The 19,933-nt window shown below is 37.4% G+C and overlaps 1 protein-coding gene and 1 long non-coding RNA gene across 4 annotated transcripts in view; one reads left to right on the forward strand and one right to left on the reverse strand.

Moving 5' to 3' along the window:
• LOC121832762 (uncharacterized) overlaps positions 1-18,947 on the forward strand; it is a 95,098-nt gene extending 76,151 nt beyond the window's left edge. The window contains exon 3 of one of the 2 annotated variants that reach the window (XR_006076478.2): positions 18,221-18,947. This is a non-coding gene — a long non-coding RNA (uncharacterized LOC121832762). The remainder of the gene's footprint in view (positions 1-18,220) is intronic. The other variant, XR_006076476.2, reaches the window with a different exon arrangement.
• The window catches only part of Kcnip4 (potassium voltage-gated channel interacting protein 4), a 1,069,170-nt gene that overhangs the window by 676,089 nt on the left and 373,148 nt on the right, over positions 1-19,933 (reverse strand). The gene's annotated exons all lie outside the window — the stretch shown is intronic.

Below are 19,933 nucleotides of genomic sequence, written 5' to 3' on the forward strand. Positions count from 1 at the left end.
AATAAATCCAGATGCTCAGCAATATTAAGTATCAAGAAAATTCCAACTGTCCACTATCAAATGCACTATAGTTTATCAGGATTATTTGGTATACATGAGTAATGCAGTTTTGAACCTCTGGAGAAAACCAACCAACAAAAACAACAACAAAAAACACCTATTATAATGTACACAATTTACCAGAGAGGGGGCACCCTAAGACATCTATTTTTGTTCTGTAGGCTCAAGGCATTTACATTTTTACTTAAAACTATACAGTTTCTTTCCCCAAATTTCTCTTCTAGTTGCAGGCCTCAAGAACACTTAACACACACTTGAATACTGGGAAGTCTGTTCAAGTTTAGGATGGAACATACATTAGGAGCAATAGGATAGTTTCACCTATGCACACAGCAATTGAAAGGCACTTCCCTTCAATTATAGCTGAGATAGTTCTCCAGACAACAGTCAGCTAAAGGTAATTTCTGGCTGCATTCTTTTAATCCAATTTGTTGTCAGTGTTCACCTACTCCTCTCTGTCTGTACTCCTCCGTTCTAACATGGGAGCATGCACACACACACACACACACACACACACACACACACACACACACACCAAAGGTTAGAGCTCCAGCCTCATTAGAAGCACCTGTAGACTCATGGTAAAGGGGTTCTTTCATCCTTCTTTGAGAGCATTGTACTGTAACATGCATTCAGGATACCTACTCAGTCATTTCCACCCCATAATGTTCCTCATTTATGTAACTCCAATTTTATTCAAACTACTGGTATGCCTCACTATATATTCACACTTTCTGTGTTGGCTAGATCCATGTGCCCTATCCAAATTTCTGGGAATTAATAGTTTGCCAAGGGATACAGGGAAGGCCTTCTCCCTGCAGGAATTGGTTCCAGGCTTATCTACTTCTTTCTACCCAAGTGATGCATAACACCATAGATGTGACTGTTGATCTCCATGCTACAACAAGATGAGGTGCCCATTATGGACAGTACAGGAGAGCAGAGTGATGTGAGTCCATAGTCATTAAGAAACCACCTTCTTCCAAATTCTATATAAAAACATAACAACTTGCTAATTTACACTGCTGTAAATTGCTATATTTCCTTAAGTGAGTGGATTCTTCATAGGTAATTTCCTTTTTAACCCCCGCCCCCAAGCCTTAACTTCATTTTGTCTATCCACCATGAATCTGAACGCCTGCCCTTGCCCATACTAATTTGAGTTTTTGCTCTGTATCCATCATCTACAAAAGTGCATCACAGCTACTAAGTATATTTTATATCATTTTGTACCACGCATCATAAACATATTTAAATAAATAGCTTCTATGCCAACAATAAAACAGAAGAAACACATTAAACAGCATTTGAGAAGCTCTTAGTGCTTCACAAAGGCTTTCACACTTTTTGTTTCAATCAGAATAGTCTCTGTTCACCAGTGTAGAGACTGTATTAGAAACATTACCTTATTTTCCAAGATCACACATTTATTATGATCTAAACTTATTCGTGGAGTCTTGCTAAGCCAATATGATGGTTTGTACCATCTTTCCTTATCCCCTTCATTGTAGGGATAACAATGACTAACACTAGCAAGCAGGCACTTCATGCTAAAAGCATCCACCTCCATTATTAGTGCACTTCGTCCCTCAAATGTCTTACAGCCTGGTACCGTTCTTACATCCACTATAGATGAAGGGGCTGAAGCAAAGTCCAGGGACAGTGCACTATATTCCTCACTTACAGGGTTGTTCCTATTTTAAAAACCTGTCACATGTTTCAATACTTCATTCTCATCTTCGAGCTCCACCCAAGCTCGAGACTGTGCTCCCTCCACCTTCCTATGTTTGCTTTCATTTCCCTGGATTGTGGGTTTTGGAGTGCCAAAGTCTGTTTCACATCATGTAAAGACTCAACGTTAAACTCTTTTACTTTCTTTTCTCAATGAATTGATGGTAATGAATTTGGCTCTAATAACTTGTACTTCAAAAGAACTCCCTGGATTGCTGACTTTCCAATTAGCTTACTGTTTTCTTTCACCTTCTAAAAAAATGATTAATTTTAAATGTACTCAATAAAAATGTGTGCACTTCAAAGATAAGCAAATGTATTTTACAGAGTTTCAAGTAAGGTCTTCGTACTTACTACACTGATACTACAGATTATTGTTTTACTCTTGAAAATCAACTCATACATAATGCATGTGTATGCACGTATGTAAAATCCCTCTATATATGTACTTTAACACATATCTACAGACACACACACACACACACACACACACACACACACACACACACACTACCTTTATTAGAATGAACAATATGAGATGTGGTTTTGTCTAAGCCTCTATCATTTACTAACTTTGAGTTTTTGAGTGAGTTGTTCATCTTCTCTAAGCCTTGCCTTCTTAACCTATAAAATTGAGATCATCTGTTGACTTCCTGTTATTATCTTTCATGGTGTTTTCATTAATAATGAATATAAATAGTCTGAAACTTACCTGTGCATAAACGTTTTTTTACCAAAGTAGTTCTCTCACTTCTTTAAATCTCTCAAACCAACTGTATATTCTAATTCTGTTCCAAGTTTGTTTATTTTGAGACAGATAAAGTTTTTGTTTGTTTGTTTTTTTTGAGACAGGGTTTTTCTGTGTGTGCCTGTCCTGGATCTCGCTCTGTAGATCAGGCTGGCCTCGAACTCACAGAGATCTGCCTGGCTCTGCCTCCTGAGTGCTGGAATTATGGTCATGTGCAACCATTGCATGGCCGATCAAGTTTTTTTTTTTTTTAAACACTCCATAATAGGAGCTAGTGTAGTAAAGATACAGTAAAGAAGAGTTGGGGTTATGATGGAGCTTTCACTTTAATGATCTGAAATCAAATAGATTCAAACATTACTGTTCCATCTTACATGCTCTTTGAATCAAGATGTTGCTTTGTTGCATTCTATTTTTCCATCTTGATATACAGCCTCAGTCTTGCATATTACTTTTTGTAACAGCTGAAAAACTGATAAATAACGATTTCTCATTATAGACTTAAGGAAACATACATATTCAAAGTGAAATGTATTTCCAGAGAAGACTGGAAAAATCTACCCCTTTCTATCAAAACCACTTGTGATGTTCTTAAATGCCAAGTGTTAATGTTTGAGAAAATCTCTATTTGGTAATGACTTTTCTTGAATCCCCATAAATTTCAATAGCCTTTAAGCAAACAATCACTTTCCTTGTATGGGGCATAATAGAATTTCTGGCTTCTGTTACTGCAGCCACCAGCCACTGGAAGATGGGATTTTTGAAATTCAGAAAACAATGTGTGGGAAAGGACTGTCAATAACTGGAATGACAGTTTTGGACGATGTCCCTTGGGATCCCATGACATCTTGTGAATGATTCTTCGAGGCCCGCTTCATGGTCTAAGCTTCATTGTACATACCATTCTTCATCACTAGATAAGTCTCTATTGGAATGCAGAGACAGAGCTTAATTTCATTTTAGGTTCGTCACAATTACCATAATGCCTTGCATAAAGAAGGAGATATTCCACAATTTTTTTAATGGAACCAGGAGAAGATGGAAGGAAGAAAAAAAATCCAGGGAAGATGAAGAAAAAGCAAAAAGGTGAAAATAAAGGACAGGAGGTAGTGGGAAGGTCTGAGCCTTTATATAGTCATCAGTGAAGCTCATTTATCTCATTCCATCTCACCCTTCTTGAGATGACAATATTTTTTAGTTGATGTCACTACCCAAATAATCAAGGATTTATAATAATATCACTCACTTTCCTGGCCAACTCTAATGATTTTACTTGGTATCACCTTTTGTCTGAGAGCTCTTTTTTTTATTTTAATAGTAGTTATTTTTAAATAAACTTGTCAAAAGACAAGTGTTCTTTTTTCTTTAAAAAAATAATGACAAAAGATACCTCTATAGCTGATGTTCGATTTGATGTTTCCCCACACTGTGGCAGCAGAGTCTAAATGAGCTGAAAAAGTCATCAGTAGAAAGAAATTTGTTTAGCTTCTGATTCAGAGACCCAGGCCACAGAGCTGCTCCCAGCAGGGAGGTACATGAGATCAAATGACAACAGACTAATCTGTTCTTAAATTTATCCACCAGAAGACATACTGGGTAATGATCTTCTTTTCTTTCCTGTGGTTTCAATTGACGTCACTAAAGGTTAAAGTTCCTCTGTAGCTTTTAATTGGCAAATTCCATTGGAAATGTTAGTAAATCTGATGGAATGAATAACAGTGGCCTAGTGGACTGATTTTCAAAATCTATTGAAAGGTCATTCATTTTATTATAACAAAGAACATGCTTATTAAACAATGAAAATCACTATGAAACGGAAGCAGAAGCCATTCCATGGGTCTGTGACATAGAGGAGACAATACTTCATCAAGCACATTGGCACATAAGGAGTCACTAGGTAAATATTGATACATTACTAAATGTTCTCCCCCCCACCCCATCACCAATAACCCACCTCCACGCTGTCATTCTCCAAATGGAATACACAAATCCTATCAGGCCAAACAAAAAGGACAGCCCTGCTGTGGAAGAGCACACACTTCATCAGACTTGAGTAATGAACATGGAGTCTAGTAACTGTCTCAGGGTAGATATGTATAGTCTTTCAACCTCCTCATTCAACTCTGCACCAAGGAGTGAAGCTATTTATTTATTTCCCTCCTCCAACATATGATCTCTTATAACTTCACTTTTCTGTCGTCTTCACTGTTCTTTACTTCTATTTTTCCAGAAGCTTCTTGCTTAGGCAGATAGCTTAACAGAAAAATCACAGAAACTTCCTGAGAGTTCTGCCAAGTGTTATGCCAGAAGCATGCAGAAGTGTCAAGACCCTCTTTGGTCAGTCAGGAGCTTGTGGTTTTAATACCTAGGGAGCTGGCATAAGCAAACAAATTCTTACATGCAGATGTGCCATGGTGGAAGAAATGAATTTTCCTCAGAATACATTTACAGTGACAGATATTTTGTATCATTTTCAATAGTGTAGATATTTAAAAACTATCATTAACAGCTGGGCAGTCATGGTCCACGCCTTTAATCCCAGCACTGGGGAGGCAGAGTGATCTCTGTGAGTTGGAGGCCAGCCTGGGCTACAGAGTCAGTTCCAGAAAGGCGCAAAGCTTCACAGAGGAACCCTGTCTTGGGGAAAAAGAAAAGAAAAGAAAGAAAAACATGATAAGGTAAACAACATACCCTTAAAACCACCACGAAAAACATTCACATATCTGTGTTATTTACCTTATAATTATGAAAGTGTAATCAACCTCACATCAATAAAACAGACTGTGGTATAAGTATGCTTACTAGTGAATTGAGTTGCTTTTTTAAAAAGAGCCATTTATTTCAAAAGGGAAAAATCTATGTCTTTAATATTTTGATTAGAAAATGCATTCCAGAGAGTTCATTTACTGTATGGAATACGTTTGTCAATAGGACTAAGATGAGTCAACAATTTTGTTGAATAGGAAGTAGCATAGTACAATCATTATGTTAGTCAGTCAGCCAGTTACTTTTCAAGTTTAAGTGACATGAAGAACTATTTTAAGTGAGAAAAAATAGGTACCCGTATTATATAATTCTGAATCCTTTATCTATTGCATAATGGAATCAGAAAAATATGACTTTGAAATCTAGATCTGTCTCTTGATACCTGCAAGGACTTAAGTTATTAGATAACTCTCTATATCTTCTTCTGTTGATAGCATTTTCTTCAATGTTCTGCTGCAGGAAGCGGAAGGACAACACAGGCAAACCACTGGGCCTTTGCTTGCTGCACACTCACTCCTCATTAACTTTTATCGTGGGCTTCATCAGAAGCACTTTGTTAACTGCTCCTTCAACTCCACCGCTGTCTTCTTGTCTTTAGTTAGATCTCATTTAGATAGCCACACAAGGAAGGGAAACAAGCCAGATACTAGGCTTAAATGGTGGCACAGGACACTTCATTCTGCTGAGTCATTGTGTCCATCAGACCCAGGCACAGGAAAAGATCCGGAGAACTTGACAAGGAGGTTTAACACAGATTTGACAGTGGCACCTCGTCTACATGAAAATAGGCATAAAGATGTAAATAGACTTTAACCCAGTTTTTTTTTCCAACAAAGGAGTTGTATAGATTCTGTCAGACAACAAAGACCCCGTGGAAATGGAAGATGCTAACAGCAGCACTCTTACCCAGTTTCTAATGCGAGACTTGATCTTCTAAGAATCCAGAAAAATCTTAACTGTAAAATGCACCCTGACCCTTTGGAGACAATGCAGTTTCCCCGTGGGAACCATAAAAACAAACCATTTGGGTTATTTGCATATGATGTTATTGTTTCTAAGTGGTATGTGTGCCCTCAAAACATGACAGCAACATGTCATCTTCAGTGATATTTCCCAAGATAAAAACATTCTCAGTTCAGCAGAGAAAAGTATATTGTCACTAACTCAAGGCAATTGAATCACTGCAAGCCTAATGTCTTGTACATAGCACACAGAGGACAAAGACAGATACTTTAGAAAAGACATCATCTGATTATTGATATCTACACAATAAAGTATAACCACTTCAAGCAGAGTCTGTGTTTCCATAGAGAATTCAAATGCTGCAAAGATGGCCCTAATGGGGAAAACAGTAACTAAATAATTACAGCCCTTCTTTCATCAAAAGAATTAAAATTACCTTTGTGGATAAGCAAACTCAATCAACACAAGGTCATTGGGGGGATACAGAGGGACAAGACGGTAAGTAAGTGAGAAACGGTAAAGGAAATGGGGGTAGGGATCGATTTAGAGAGGAACCATGACATCAAACTAAAACAAAGAGGCAAAGGAAAGCTGTTTCTCAGGCAGTCTTTTCATTTACATTTTCATCAATCTCCATATTACCTCCCATGTGAAAAATGGTGTAGTATCAAACCTGAACTTTCTTTCAAAAGGGACTATAAGTATCTTATTCACCTGATAGCCGTATCTACTTACAGTGGGCAATCCATCCCTAAGATTTTCACTCACTTGTTACAAGTTTACTATCTTGTCCATAACCTATGCTATCTGTTTATTTTACCACTACCTATTTTCCAATGTTGCCTAACAGAGCATGATCTTTGCATTCTAGCCATACTAAATATTTTAGTAATTTGAACATTGCTTACTCCTCTCTAGAAATTCTTGCTTTCTCCCTGTTAAGAGGCTTTCCACACAGGATTCTCTAATAAAAGATTTCTCTACACCCTCTTACATTCTTACTATGTTGAAAACATAGAATAGCATTCCCGCTTGAGAAGAAATCACCACTTTGCTAACACTAACTCGTCGTATTTGTAAGCTTCTCTCCCGAATGAATGTTATTGTTTGAGTGTACCCACACACAGGTGCCCCCAAAGGTGTTGGAAACCATATCCTCAATAGAATGTTAACAAGAGGGCTGTGAGAGCTTGACTGTATTCATGCCATTATCATGGGAGTAAGTTCATTATTGTGGGAGAAGTTTGGTACTCTCATGATTTTATCCTCTCCTAACTTTGTCCTTTCTGCATAGATTGATTCTAGAATAAGGCCCTTGCCTAATGCTAGCCTCTTGATCACTCAGTGGCTTCCAGATCTAATAAGTCAAGCACTTTTCTATCCATTATAAATTATGTAGTCTATGTTAGTCTCTTCTAGCAGCTCAGAACAGACCAAGTAAAAAGTATGTGTAGTGTGTATAATGTGTCCAGCTACAGACTGACATCTTGAAAATCACTATGTAGCATAGTAGTTCAAATCATGATTATTGAGTATAAAAATAGATATGAAAATTCAGAGACTGGTTGATTAATGAAAACCACATGGCAACAAAAACATACAATGATCTCTAATCATAAAAAATGGCTATATGAAGCATATGCCTAGTGAAGAGAGAGAAAGAGGAACCTTCCTAGATATCTTCAGAAGCTTTAATAATTTCTGTGCTTTTGTCCTAAGGGATTATATTCATATATCCTACATGCCAGTGAAAGGTTTCATATAGCTCAAAGCTAAGTCAACATACTGAGTAACACAACTCCAGCTGTCACCTGTATCAAAGGTCAGACAAAATCATATGTACATAGAAAAAGAATGGAATGGGTTCTATAAAAAATGAGATTCCTTGATCTTGTGTAGGTCTTGTGCAGGCCACCATCTATGCCATGAATTAATAAGTGCAACTACCCTGACATGAAGAAAACAGTTTTGAAGCAGGAATAATCCAACCATTATTCCAGCATTGGTGAGCTTATAAGGTGAGCATTGGTGAGCTCCCCTAATATTAACTGGGGAGCTATTGGCAGTTGATGGCTTCTGGGGAACAAGATTTAAAGAGAATGTCCCAGTGGATGTCCTTACATCCATATGCACATGGGCAATAAAGATTCGACTTGGTAGATAATTTTTACAAAAAGAGGACATTATTTGGTGGAGGATGTGAAAAGGGATCCAAAGTAAATTATAGAGGCTGTGGGAGATATAGGATCATAGAATCATGATCAAATTGCATTGTATATAGGTAAGAAATTCTTAAAAATAAAAGTACTATAACCAGAACACCATTTTCCCTTTGCCCACTGATTCTTCATTAGTATTTTTGGAGAGGAAAGGAGAAGAAGGAGAGGGAGAGAAAGACAGAGAGAGACAGAGAGACAGAAACAGAGAGTGGGGGGGAGGAGAGAGAGAGACTAGAAGTTCCTTCCTCTGGTTCTTGATATTACTCAGATTAAACTGACATCTTGCAGAGGGACCTATTCCTTCTGTTATTGGCCACTTGGCTGAAGAACACTGAACTACACTATGGTACAGCCAAAGCATGTGAGCAGGGTCCCTGGGAATTGTCTCTGAGTAAAAGTGTAATTTAGTAACAGAACTGATCAGAGTCCGGCTCCTGGATGTCTGGAGAACTTAAGGGTAAAGAATTGCACATGTGGACAAAGAACACAGTGAAATGGTTGTAGTTAATTCTAGGTCAATGGAGCACTCAGGGGACATTAGGGACACTCGTGCCACTTTATGAAGAACCATGGAGATTCTGGGCACTCCTGAATCCTAATGAGGTGAAATTTCAGTTCCCAGGGAAATGAGGAGCACAGCGTCATCTGAAGTCAGTCTGTCAGAGTGGAACGTGGGCTCTCTCTGTATATATCAATAAGCATAGACAGAATTTCTCACTCTTCCTCTCTGTACTTCAAATACTAGAGGGTTAGATCATAGAAAACTGTGGAATGCAATGGAGATCTTTGAATTCAAATGTGGGTATGGATTCAAAAGTTTCAGATATCAAAATTTTTAATGCATTATCTGAAATAGATAAAAAACAATTCTGGATCATTCCCAAAATATTAAAGGAGAAAAAGAAAGAAGGGCATAGTAAAAACAGAGACTATTATGAGAAATAATATCATTTTTATGAATAAAGCTTGTTAATGAATAGGGTTTTTCCAAGAAATTGATTATATATATATATATATATATATATATATATATATATCCAACTTATATCTTGCCCAATATGAATTTGTATATTCCCACCCAAATTAGCATATATCCAGCCTTATGTTTTAGTCAGGTTTCTGCTGCTCATACACTGGGTGACTCAAAGCAATATGAGTATATTTAGTTCACAGCTTAAGAGGGCTGAATTTGGGGGAACGATCTTGCTGCTTCATGACATGCTAGAAAGTATAATGTGGTGGGAACATGTACAAGACAAAGTAAGGAGCTGAACTCATTTTTATTCTAGTTTGGTCACCTGATACAGCCTTTCTTCATCAATGAGAGTGGTACCTTTGTGACCTAATTACCTCTTAAAGGACAACACTTCATGTAAGATTATTACCAACACTTAAAAGTTTGGAGACAAGTGTCACTGTATAAGCCTCAGGTTTCAAACAGCCAACTCATGCACTGAGTATAGGACCCGGTCCCACTGCCTGGATGCCTCCCAAACAGATCAAGCTAATCAACTGTCTCACTTACCCAGAGGGCCTGATCTAGTTGGGGGCTCCTCAGCTATTGGTTTCATAGTTCATGTGTTTCCAATCGTTTGGCTATTTGTCCCTATGTTTATCCAACCTTGGTCTCAACAATTCTTGCTCATACAAACCCTCCTCTTTCTCGCCAATTGGACTCTTGGAGCTCCACCTGGGGCCTGGCCATGGATCTCTGCATCCGGTTCCCTCAGTCATTGGATGGGGTTTCTAGCACGACAATTAGGGTGTTTGGCCATCCTATCACCAGAGTAGGTCACACTTGGCTCAGCCTGGGAGGAGGGGACTGGACCTGCCTGGACTGAATCTACCAGGTTGAACTCAATCCTCAGGGAAATCTTTGCCCTGGAGGAGATGGGAACGAGGGGTGTGGGCTAGGGGGAAGGCGGGAGGGAAGAGAACGAGGGAATCTGTGGCTGATATGTAAAATTCAATTACATTATAAAATAAAAAATAAAAAAAAAAGTTTGGAGACAGCCTCAATCCAGCGTAGTGAAACAATCCTGCACTGAAGTATAGGTACCCTTCGTTTGGATAAGAAATAAGGCTGAACTAGGCTTGTCTTACATCTTAGGATCCCTTGCAAATTTTCCGTTCATGTATACTCCAGGAGATGGGACCTTACCCTCAGGAAATATTGGGAACATGTACCCAGATGCTGAATAACTGCAAGATTTGTCTAGGATCCATGGAGACAGAATTGAATATTTCCACAAATCACATTATTTTTAATAACAGTTAAGAGTTTTTTGAGAACTCTTATGATCCATGTCCTTTACAGGTCTTTTCTTTAATTACTCCAATTTTTCCAAACAAGAATCTTGGGGACAGGGGACATTATTACTGCATACCTTTAACCCACTGAGAAAGTTGAAGAACAAGAAGGTTCATTAATTTGTCCAAAGTCATTATAGACTACACATCTGTCTCATCTAAATTCATGTTGAAATCTTCAATGTGCTGGTATTAGGAAGGTCATAAGGGTAAGCATCATGAAGAAGATTAATGCCCTTATCAATGAAACACAAAAGCTATTCTAGGTCCTATGGTCTAGGACCAGAACCATGAGGTATAAATGTCAGTAAGTAAAGCCACTCAGTATGTGGAATTTTGTTGTAACAGTGCAGACTGGTAGCTGTTCAGCAAGGAGTAGGCCTCTGCACTGAATCCCAATCACTGTGTCATATCAGGCTGGACAATGTCTCTGATCTTTCCAAGCTGTAGTTCAAACTCATAGGAACATTGCCTTCTGTGGGGTCATCTATTAAAGATATGAGCTCAGTCACTTCTTCATGCCTTAGCATAGTGCTTGCCACTTTGGTACTCAACACTCAGTAATCCCATGTTATGAAGAAGTTGGTAGAGTAAAATGTGCAGAGAACTTTATTTCTTTTTTTTCTTTATAACTTGCATTGTTAGTTTCAAAATGAAAAATCCTATCTGCCTACCTGAGAGAACAATTTAAGCAAACATTTCTACCAGTCTTGTTTAAATATACTTTGCCCTAAATGTGTGATATTTATAGACTGTTTCAATTTGAGTAAAAAGATTCCTGGGTTGACTTTTATGAGGTGAAAATGTATGCTCTTGAGGCACATGAAGATACTGGAGCATTCTTAATTTATTCCATTATCTTTTAATTAAATTGCCCTCTATTATCATTTTGTGAAGTGGGATGGTGAACTTGCTGGAGCGTAGAATTTGGCATCCAGTGCTTTTGTCCTAATCATCGCATCATCTTCAACTCATTTGTCCTTCAGGGTTTTACCTCTTTTATGCCTCTAATTACCACCTTCAACTATACCCCATGCATTTTCAACAATTTACCATCCAACCAAAGCATCCAGTGTTACCCCAGATAGCATCCACATCAATTCTCCATAAGAACTTTAATGTACATTTTTCGTAATGTTATCTTAATTCTGAGCAATTGGCACCACTTTCCATACCTCAGTACATTGCTTTTTCTTCCTTTTTTTTTTTTTTTTTGGTTTTCCATACAGGGTTTCTCTGTGTAGCTTTGCGCCTTTCCTGGGACTCACTTGGTAACCCAGGCTGGCCTCGAACTCACAGAGATCCGCCTGGCTCTGCCTCCCGAGTGCTGGGATTAAAGGCGTGCACCACCACTGCCCGGCTGCTTTTTCATTGTATGGATAGCTGCCTCATTGTGCAAGATGAGGGGTAAGAGGGGTCTCTCTAATTAATACATATCTTGGTAGTGATGACACAAACAACTCATGGTATAAAAATTTTTAATAGACTTGGAACATCACAGGATAAATGCAGCCCAGGTTTGTTATTTTGAGTTCCTTATCTGAAGATCTTACTAGGATGAGAGCAATAAATGTAAAATTGAGCTCATCCTGTTCCCCAATTTTTTCATATGACCATGTTATAATTAGGATTTCTATTGCTGTGATAAAACACAGTGATCGAAAGCCACTTGGGGTAGAAGTGTTTATTTCATCTTACATTTCCCTATCATAGTCCTTCATCAAAGCAAGTCAGGGCATGAACTAACGGTAGGAACCTGGAGACAAGAAATGAATCACAAGTCATGAAGGAATGTTGCTTATTGACCTCCTCTTCATGGCTTACTCAGCCTAATGTTTTATATGCCCCAGGACCACCTTCCCAGGGATGGCCCACCATAGCCCGGGACCATCCACATCATTTAATGATTAAGACACACACACACACACACACACACACGCACGCACGCACGCACGCACGCACGCACACACGCACACATGCACGCACATTCACAGAGGCTTACCTACAGTTCAATCTTATGGAGGTATTTTCTCAATCATGGGTCCCTCTTCTCAGATAACTCTAGCTTATGTCAGGTTGATAAAAAGCTAGCCAGCACAGCTCCCCCATTACCTTCATTCCTAACTGAGGAATGCCATTATCATTATCATTTACCCAATATAAAATGAGTAGAGGGATTGTCGAGTAATACTTTCTCTCTCTCATTGCCTAACTCATCAGTAAGTCTCAGAGTGTTCTCCTCCAAAGTATGGTTGACCTCTATTCACTATCTTAGCCTAGAGATCCACCACGTCCTTTCTGATAAAGTACCCTATGTATCTGTCTCACTATTTTCCTTAACTACATTTTTACCCATATCTCTATGAAGCCAGAGTAATTACTATTTATAAAGTATATTAAAGTTGATGTGATGTGTCTTTTTCAGAGGTACTAAGAGAATATTGAAAGAACTGTATGAATTGTGAAAAAACCACATTCTCTTATAGACAACATAACAGTAATCATAATCGTAGGCCATTTGAATAGTTCTTGGAAGGCTGATGACTTTTAAGACACTGTTTCAACACACTCCTCTGGAGGTTGAGAGTGAATGTAGCACACTTTTGAGAGATACTTTATAAACTAATTACTTCAACCTGTGTCTCTCACAGTCACACTGTATTAATAGAGGTAATGGATTGACAGGTGATTGAAAAATAAAAGATTCTTTTAATATACTACACATTGGGGTATTTCACTTCAGGCTATGCATTTGCATGTCCCAAGCCTATCATCAGAAGTGGTATGGTTACCTCTTCAGAGACTCCAGGAAAGGAATAACTGTGGGCATTGCAATTTTACATCTCCAAATGAATGCTTCTCAATGAATAATATCATCGCATGTTTTTTTAATTGCATAAAGTGAAATGCATTTTCTCCTATCACAGTATCAGCTTTGTTTTGAATAATTTATTTTATGCAAAGGAATGAAATAAAAAATAGATTAACAAATAAGACAATGAAAATGCAAACTAGACCTCAAGTTCTCCACCCCCATGGCAAATATGAGTAGGAATACTTTTAATCATGTGTTTTGGAGTCAATTCCTACCTTCTTGAGCTTAATCTGACCTCAAATTCAACATTTTGATTAGTAAGTTGAAGATGAAAAACAATGATATCTACATCATGGGGTTATTAAATGGATTAAATAACAGTATGTATGTATTATACTTAGAACACTGTCTGATACATGGTTAGAAATGTGTGTTTGTAATATTATTCCTGTTGCTCCAGTCTAAATGTGTTTGTGTTGCCTGAAAGCCCATGTAATGGTTTCCTTATCACAGTCCAACATCAAAGAAAGACAGGGCATGAGCTAAAGGCAGGAACCACAAGAGAAGGGATGGAGGAATCCTAATGACCAAGCTGTTGGCTGTCAAGAGGTAGTTTCATTTGGCAAGTGATGGAGGCAGGGCCTCCTTGGAAGACCTTGCAAAAGAAAAACCACAGAGTGACAAGCACCACCATCAGTAACAGAAAGAACTGAGGTACTCCACACACCAGTCCTACATTTATATTGAATTTGCTAGCTTCCAGCACTATGAGAAATGTATTTTTTTTTCTGTTCTAAACTCTTCAACTTTTGGAATTGTGTCATGTAAATTCCAGAATCCAGAATGTACAAAGATATCTGTGGACTTTATTTTTTTACTATCATTATCTCTTCCCTATATGTATTAAGTCTATATGGTTTCTTTTTGTTTGTTGGCCACTGTTAAATTCAGAATTAAATATGATCATACACATATGGTAGTATTTTGACATGATTTAACACTAAATATTATGCATTGGTACCAGATTTAAGTAAAAGCATACATTGTTATTGCTGATTTGAAATGATTTAGCAACTGGAAATATTCACTGTTTTTTTATTCACTGACTATATTATAGGATCACTGAGCAGCTCTTTAACAGTATGTAATGGATAGTGTTTATTCTTAACGTGGGTTATAACACCCTTAGCATTTCACAATGCAATTGCCATGTTCCTTTAACAGAGGGGTGTCTTTTTTCTTTATTTTATTATTATTTCTCTCTCTCTCTCTCTCTCTCTCTCTCTCTCTCTCTCTCTCTCTCTCTCTCTCTCTCTCTCTCTGTGTGTGTGTGTGTTCATTAGGTTTCATGTGAATCATAGCCTGCACATTTCCCCAACATCCATGAAAAGGTAGGGGCATACAGACATAATTCAGTGGTGATATGGTAAGAACATGTTGGCATAAATTTCCCTGTTAGATTTGATTTTGTTTTTGTTTGTTTGTTTTTTAATGTTGTCCCCTTTAGAAGAGCTGCACGAGTCCTGTTCCCCTTAGGAATGGGAAATAATTATCATTCTTGTGTTTGAGGTGTTAACTGTTTGGCTCATATAATGAGCAAATGTTTTAGCTTCCATATTTACCCATGTGGTTCCTTTCTTCTACAATCAGATAGACTTGAAGTTCTGTTCATTGGGTGTGTCCCAGAAACCCAGAAATATTCACACAAAATTTTACATTTGATTTTCCTTTAAACTTTTTCTCATGCTCCTTGAAGATCTACCTGTAGAATAAATTAAACTCTCACAGTTCTGCAAACATATTGGTTTCTTTTATTTTGGATTGATACTTACTATTTCTTTGCCCTCTTGCTCTCCATATGTTTCACATTTGCTTATTATTTATACTTTATTTTAGGTATTATTTCTTCCCAGAAACTTTGTAAATCCTATTACATTTCTCTCATAAACTCTAATATATTTCCCTCTCACTTTCTTTCAAACTGTTTGTCATTTGTGTTCATCACAAGATTCTAAGAGTCGTGAAAACAATAGGTGCTGTTGGTTGTTTTTATCATTGGCTTTTTAGCACTATACATAATACCAAGCACATGACAGGAAGTCAATAAATATTTGTTGAATCCATGGGTGACTCTTGTCTGAACCCACATGAATTCAATATGTACTTTGTACAGAGAAGACAGTTTGCTAAGTGAGTGATGGGCATTTCTGCTCTCCAAGGCTGTCATCCTACCTACTTAGGAAGTTGAAGCAAGAAGATCAGAAGTTCAATGTCTGCTTAGGTTACACAACAAGTTCAAGTCTAGCTACAACAACTTAGCAAAGTCTGTCCCAAAATTAACAACAACAACAACAATAATAATAAAATGTATGAAGAAGTGAAGAAGACTAGAGAGCTGGATCTTTGGCAGATCACTTTCTTAGTATGTATAAGATCCAAAGTTCAATCCCTAGTAAAAAAAAAAAAGCAAACAAACAGGAGATAAAAAGAAGGAACCATTGAACTCCAACATATTCGTCAACTTTAATTAGTCCTAGTCTGATTTCTAATATCATGTAAAGATTCCTGAAGGCAGAAGTCCTCCTTCTAACCTCAGGATTCTTTAAAGTTCATGCTGCTATTTTGATAATTTTTAGTAAGTCTATGATTATATGTTGAGTTGTCATACAGAGATTGTGAAGTCAACTAGTGCTTTCTACTACCTAGAATTTAAAGGTGTAAGGGGTTTACACATTTAACAGTCAGAGAATAATCATTTTCAAATGCCCCGTAAAAACAGAAAAGTGTCCCCACCCAGGGGCCTGTTCACTCTCTCGTCTTGGTTTGGTTCATGGTGATAGCTTTTTTTTTTTTTTTTGGCTAAAAATAAAAAGAAGAAAGCAGAAAAAAACAACAGAAAAGTGAAAATTGCCTCATAAAGAGCCTGTGTCATAGAGAGCACAGACCTATTTGTAAAGAATGTTGTGGGATGTTTTTCTGCATGCTGTGAATATTTGTTGCCCTGATTGGTTGATGAATAAAACTGCATTGGCCTATGGCAAGGTAGCTTAGAGGGAGACAGGAAATCTAAGCAGATATATAGTGAGAAGAAATGAGAAGAGAAAGAGATGCCGACTGCCACTGAAGCAGAAGCAGCATGCCAGCAGACCAGTAATGCCATGGCCATATGGCAAAACATAGATAGATAGAAATGGGTTAATTTAAGATAAAAGAGCTAGCTAGCAAGAAGCCTGCCATAGGCCATACAGTTTGTAAATAATATTAAGCCTCTGATTATTTTATAAGCAGCTGTGGAAGTGTGGGGCTGGATGGAACCAGAGAATCCTTCTGGCTACAAACTTAGTGTTTTCTACTACCTAAAACTTAAAGGTGTAAGGGGCTTACATATTTAAAAGCCAGGAAATAATCATTTCCAAATCTCTCATAAAAATAGAAATATGAAAGTTGCCTCATAAAGAGCCTGTGTCATAGAGAGTACTGACCTATTGGTAAAGAGGAATCCCTTTCTCTAAAGCACATAAGGATATTTGTTTTAAACTGAAACAATAAGAACAATGGTATTCAAGTTATCACTGGAATAATAATTATTGGTGAAGGAGTATTTCTATTCGTTGGAACCTGTCTTGGCTAGATTTATATCAATCTGACATAAACTATAGTCATCTGAGAAGAAGAAACCTCAATTGAGAAAATGCCTCCAAAATATCAGGCTGTGGGCCAACCGATAGAGCATTTTTTTAATTAGTGATTAATGGAGAGGGCCCAACCCAACCCATTTTACGTGGTGCCATTCTTGGGCTGGTGGTCCTGGTTTCTACAAGACAGCAGGTTGAGCAAATCTTATGAAACAAGCCAGTAATCATCACTTCTCCATAGCTCTGCATCAACTCCTGCCTCTAGGTTCCTGCCCTGTTTGAGTTCTAGTCCTGACTTCCTTCAATGATGAACAATGCTGTGGAAGTGTAAGGCAAATAAACCCCTTTCCCCCAGCTTGCTTTGGTCATGGTGTTTCATCACAACAATAGTAACCTTAACTAAGACACCACCTTAAATAGAGGATCCAAGTAAAAGGAGGAAACAGAAACCATGATTCTTAGCTATTTAAGTATCAGGAGCTTAATATAATTGAAATGATTACTAGCAATAAAAGATATTGGGACATAGTTTAGTAAATTAACAGTAATCATTTCCTGTCTAATTCTTACAATCATTAATAACTAGGTAATGATAGTTTTTGTCTGGAAATGAAATTTTATTAAGCTTATAAATCACATTACCACAAAGAAAAGAAACTTTAATATTGTTAAATTTAGAAATAGCCACATTATTTTTAAGTGGAAGAGTTCTGACATAAGTGAATACACAGATGAATGTATGAAAGAATGGAAAGAGAGAGGTGAATTAAAAACTCCACATAACACTCTCATAAATATGGAACAAAATTAAAGTCATATGCTTTTTCTTCATTTGGATGTATAATTTTAATTCATTACAGCAGTCATGTGTAACTTACAGCTGTAGAAACAGGCCATTTGTGATACAAAATGAATAATTGTTTTCCTGAATTCTCAGGCTTATTTTCTAAACTAATGGAGGTTCTATTCACAGGTACCATGGTGGCAGCCTGACATCCTACTACATAGCTTTTTCACAAGTGTTAACCATTTCAAAGAACCATGCTTAAAGGATACCCAGAGAAGTCTAAGCAGCCAAATGTTCCACACATCTAAGCACCTCACTCTTCCTCTTATTAGGTAAATTTCAATGAAATGAGCAAACAATTTGGAGAGATATTCTTTCTTTACTGGACATAACCCAGCTCATTCTTCTTCTATCAGGTAAGTTTCAATGAAATGAACAAGCAATTTGGAGAGATGATCTTTCTTTACTAGATATAATCCACAACCAATTACAAAGGGCCCTTTCAAGGTAAAGTGCTTTCAAGGTACAGAACTTCACTCTGCTCTTGGTGATGACTTCACCCTTTCCCACATGCATCTGAACACTTCATAGAAGAGAATTGGTCTGTGACACTATGAGCATCATTAATTATAATATCTCTATTTGCAAGACCAGGACATTCAGGTAATTACTGCTACTGTACTTTCCATCTAAAAGAAGTCCCTAGTTAAGGAATGAATAAATACCTGCCGAGATAAGAAACAATGGGTATCTTGGTTACACTCATGCACACAAACACCTGATTATTGTGATATTATACCATTTATTTTTAAATATTATTATTTAAAATGGAGTACTCAGAAGTGGACAAAGGTCATATCATTCTACCAACCATGGAGTTCTCAGCATGAATTACACCTGCCCTGAAGCAAGATGAGAGGTGGGTCCTCAATATTACTCATAGGGTTGCTCTGTGATGTATTGCTCTTTAGTTGGTAAAATTGAAGTAAAATTTGCCTCTCAAGATAGTTTTATGACTGTCTTACAACTATTTTACAACTCTCTTGAGATAAACAGGAAAGAAGCTAAACAAAGCCTGACAAGATGATTGGCAGATAGACAGTATTGAAAGATTGCTTAGTCAGTAAAGTGTTTGCTGAGAAGCATAATGACCTATGCTCAATGCTCAGCACCCAAGGGGATAAAAACCAGTGGCTGGCTATTATAACACCATGACCTTCTTATGCACCTATAATCTAGGTGCTTGGAGGAAGAGACAGGAGGAGCTCTTGTGCTTGCTGTCTAGCCAGTCTACCTTATTTTTGAGCTCCTGGTGAGGAAGATAACAAATCATCTCTCAGAAAGTAAATTGGAGACTGACAGAAAAAGACACCAGTAGTCATCTTTTGGCCTACTCATGTATCTGTATATACATACACATACACTCACTCACTCATGAGAGTACTCTTATATGATATCAACTTTGCAAACAAATTTTAATGGACAAAAATCATTCATTGGTGCTTTCAGAATCTTAACTATGTCAAATTTGAAAGCCAAATTTGTATAATCACAAAATATAAAAATAGAACAAATATGTTAAATATTGTATAATCAGACTTATATAATTCATTCTGCATTTCTCTCTGATTATCTGAATCAGTGAAGTGATGCATATCATAACTATACTCCTCGGGATAGTCACCACCTGCTTTGATTTGCGTTTTATGTTTCTGAACACATCCTCCTACATACAAGTCCCATCAGTAGGGACCTAAATGCTGCCTAATATCTCAATCTCTCTCTCACATACACACATATGCATGTACCTATGTATGTGTACACCTTTCTGAAATTAGACACACACTTATTTCTACAAAACTTGTCACAGGATCATCCCTAATCAGCACTTCATTTTAA

The sequence above is a fragment of the Peromyscus maniculatus genome, chromosome 10, assembly GCF_049852395.1.
Source record: "Peromyscus maniculatus bairdii isolate BWxNUB_F1_BW_parent chromosome 10, HU_Pman_BW_mat_3.1, whole genome shotgun sequence".
Classification (NCBI taxonomy): domain Eukaryota; kingdom Metazoa; phylum Chordata; class Mammalia; order Rodentia; family Cricetidae; genus Peromyscus; species Peromyscus maniculatus.